Source organism: Lactuca sativa, chromosome 9, assembly GCF_002870075.4.
Source record: "Lactuca sativa cultivar Salinas chromosome 9, Lsat_Salinas_v11, whole genome shotgun sequence".
NCBI classification, from domain to species: domain Eukaryota; kingdom Viridiplantae; phylum Streptophyta; class Magnoliopsida; order Asterales; family Asteraceae; genus Lactuca; species Lactuca sativa.
The window spans coordinates 67,745,569-67,749,716 of NC_056631.2; the positions used below are offsets into that span (position 1 = coordinate 67,745,569).

Genomic DNA, 4,148 nt, shown 5'->3' on the forward strand with positions numbered 1-4,148 from the left:
CAGGGTTTGGAAATTATAATGAGATGTTTACTATTGTGGATGAAGTTCTGGCTGCTGCCCATCAGGTATTCGATGAAATGCCCGGGTCTCTTTGTCCCTATTGTTATCATCGGTTTACTTTTATTTTATATTAGTTTATTTGATAGATTCATTGGTGTTGTAAATATTCTAAGTGTTGAAGAAATCAACTAGCGACATAACAATTTTGTGTTGTATCGGTTTTATTACAACTAGGAATTATCTTCCCTTGAAAGCAATCATAAGACCATTTTATATGTGTTTCTTATTTCTATGAGGTGAAACAAAAATGTAACGACCCGTTTCCGGTATGTTAATTCCTTGGTATTTGTTGTAAGTTTTGCAAGAGGAACTCGGCGAGTTCATAGCCTGACTCGCCGAGTAGGGTCGCGGCTGCGTGCACGCGTGAGCCGGGGACTCGGCGAGTCCATATCCTGGACTCGGCGAGTCCATCCGTCTGGGTGAAACCCTAAATCCCCGGGTTGCCCACTATTTAAACCACCTTATATCCCCATTCTCGCCTCCCTCACCCTGAGAACACAGTGAGAAAACCCTAATCCTCCCTTGAGAGCTTATAAGTGATTTGGTGCCATTTTGTGAAGGTGTGAAGAAGGAGAAGAAGAAAGAAGCAAGGAAACGAGTTGTAGTGCAAAGATCCAAGGGCAAATCTGAGTTTATTGAGGTATTTTCGGAGTTCCCTTCTTGTTATATGCTTTAAACTTCCATTAGAGCTCTTCTAAGAGCTATTTGATGTTTGTTCCAAGCCTTATGGTTGCATGAATGTCTTAATAAGTCGAAATACCTTTGGATCTGAATGTTGGGGTGTTGTAGAGCCCATATCTACTGTCTTTTTGGAGTTACTTTGCATATTAATCATAGATCTACCCATTTTATGCATCTTTTAGCCTTATTTCCCTTATTCATGAGGTTGTGCACGTAAAGTTGGAAACTTTACGTGGTAAATCAGCTTATTGGACTCAGATCTATCAATTGTATGTGTTGGATTCAAACAAAATCGAGTAAAAATCAGTTGCATGGCGGCAACTCGGCGAGTCGGGAAGAACAACTCGGCGAGTTGGGTCGCGAGTTCCTGAGTCCTTCATTTTGATCAGTGTCGAGTGAATCCAGTGAGTTAGAGAGTGGACTCAGCGAGTTGAGGGTAGACTCAGTGATGGAGGGACTCGGCGAGTTGTTCATACAACTCGGCGAGTCCAATGCAATCTTCTTAGGATCATGAACAACTCGTCGAGTTTGTTCATACGGCTCGGCGAGTCGGATGAAGATTGTCTGAGTTCTTGGATCAAGAGTGTACTCGTCGAGTCGATGCCACACTCGACGAGTAGCAGCGTGTAGAACTGAGAAGTGAGAGTAGGACTCGGCGAGTTGGGTGGCCCAACTCGGCGAGTCAGCCCCAAAAGTAAGTTGACTTTGACCAAGGGTAAAAGAGTCATTTTACCCCAAGTGCAGTGTTTAGTATTTGATTGAGTGTGTTCATGGGCTTGTAGCCGAGGAGATTCAGGAGCAGCAGCCGGTAGCTTTCAGAGACACACACTCAGCCGCCAGTTTACGAGGTGAGTTTCCTTCCAGTAGGGACGGGTCTAAGGCCACAATGCCGGCCCGTCTAGTTAGCAGTAGTTTCCGGACTTGATCCGATGCAGAAGTTAGTATGTTTGATGCCTTCGTGGTTCAGACAGGATTTGTGAGCTATGTTTTATGTGTTATGTATTATGTGTTCCGGGCTACGGCCCGATGTAGTATGCAGTATATGTGCTCATGCTAGTTGTTATGATATGCTATGCTATGTTCAGTCCCGGACTTCGGTCCGATGCAGCCAGTTCCGGACTTCGGTCTGATGCAGTTAGTTCCGGACTTTGGTCCGATGCAGGGGACAAGGTCCCAGTCAGTTCCGGACTTCGGTCCGATGCAGTTAGTTCCGGACCTTGGTCCGATGCAGGGGACAAGGTCCCAGTCAGTTCCGGACTTCGGTCCGATGCAGTTTCCGGGCTTCGTCCCGATGCAGTGGGCAAGGCCCGATATGTGTTTATATGATATTGCTATTGTATGGTATGTGGTATTTTGGGGGAGCTCACTAAGCTTCGTGCTTACAGTTTCAGTTTTGGTTTCAGGTACTTCCGCAAGCAAAGGGAAGAGCTCGGGATGATGGCATCGCACACACCACCGCCTCAGCTTTAGCCTGGGATTGATTTAGTTGTTTTGATTTGATGTAGTATGATACAGTTTTCCGTACAGTATTTCATTATGTTTTGGAATACATCACGCATGGTTTTATTATATGATGCTCTGATTACAGTTTTGATTATATTAAAACAAAAATTTATGGGTCGTATTTTTGGGTCGTTTCAAAAAATCATGTGTATATATTTTTGAAGGCCATGAAAGCTATTGTCTGCTTTATTCTACAACTAAAATACACTTAGCATCTCATTTTATATTTTCCCCAGTCATGCAGTTATTCAGACATGGAGCTACAGCCACTACAGCTGAAAATAGGGTCAATTTAGGTATTTTTTATTTATTTATTTACTTTCTGGGAATTTGATTAATTTGAAAATGTTTTTTGAAAAAATTATATTTTGTTTCAGTTCTGTGTTTAAAGAGATATGAAAACACAGGGAAGGAATTTACAAGTACCTGGTATGGTGAATGTCAACGGGAGAGCAGGCAAAAGCTTGATCAGGTTGTGGCCACTTTATGCCAGAACTCTCAAACTTACTTATGAAGAGCAGAAGCTTTTGATAGAGGTATAACTAACTTCAAAATTATTGTTAAAATTTCATTTTAGGTCCTTCAATTTAGATGATTTTTGCCAACTTTGGTCCTAAACCGTCTGTTCAATGCTTGGTCCTTGAGATTTTTGTAACTATTTTCGTCTATGTTCCATGTAATATGACAATATTACCCTTATCTATTTTTTTTATTTACTTAAAGTTTGTTATCGAATCTCTAATGTAACATTTAAATAATTATTATATACTACTATTACTTTGAAACAATAAAAACTCCTGACACTGTTACTTGAGAACGTCAGGTTTTGATAAAGTAAGTTCTTCTAAGATGATGTCACTGATGATAAAAAGACATACAATTAACGATTATTATTTTTTTATAATTAAAGTTCACTTATAAACAACAAAATCCAACAAGGGTATCATACTATTTTACAATTCTGTAATTTAAAATTTTTGAATCTCTAATCAAATATATAGATTATCAAATGCATGGACCAAAATAAAGATAGTTATCCACTAAAAAACCTACAGGAGTGATATGTTGGTTTTTGATTAACTTACATATGTTAAAAAAATAGAATATTTGAGAAACCACTTTTGGTTTCCTTTGTAGTTCTAATCTTACAATTACTAATTTTAATACTTTTTTTATCTGTTTCCCAACAAACACCCGAGAAATAGCAATGTACTTTTGTTATAGGCCACAAATAGCTATGTACTTAACCATTTTGTCTCAAATGAAGTTAAATGGATTAAAAAAATTTAGAAAATGGTTTACTATAATTTTTAACAGATCTAGGAAGATCTAAATAAGTATGGTCCAATCATGTTTTTTCACTTACAGAAGATCACATCACAACCCACCTGATAAAGTTTTAAATTTGTTAATGTTATTAAGAGACTTTCATTTATAGCATGCATGAGCTTTTAAAGAAAAATGAAGATGGGGTTTCTATTATATTTTACAGATTTATGGAGGTATTATGTCTTTCAAATTTCAATTTTCAAACTCCAATAAGACTGTAACAGTAGTGTCATTTTTGTCATTTTCGAGGGTACCAATTTTCACCTATGTAACTAAAACAGGTCAATTTTCGCATTGCACTTTCAATTACCCATCTTTCGCATTACACTTTGAATTGTGTCCTATTAGGACACTGTAGCTAGAACAAATACATGAATGTACGTTGCTGTTTACTGCATTTATAATCCTTTTAATAATTTTGTTCTATTTTATTTTTCCTAATGTACTAGCTTTTATTCAGTGGATCCAAAAAACCGTGACCGTTCAACCCCGTGCAAATGGCTCGACTGCCTTTAAGGAACGTATATCAATATATGAACGTATCCTCATGTCAAGCAATAAAAAATCCAATCGAC

At 38.3% G+C, this 4,148-nt stretch overlaps 1 long non-coding RNA gene across 1 annotated transcript; it reads left to right on the forward strand.

Annotated features, from left to right (window-relative positions):
* LOC128129373 (uncharacterized) lies at positions 1-2,890 on the forward strand. The gene is made up of 4 exons (XR_008227266.1): positions 1-65; positions 621-700; positions 1,524-1,589; positions 2,145-2,890. It is a non-coding gene; the product is annotated as an uncharacterized LOC128129373 (long non-coding RNA).
* The last annotated feature ends 1,258 nt before the right edge of the window (positions 2,891-4,148 follow it).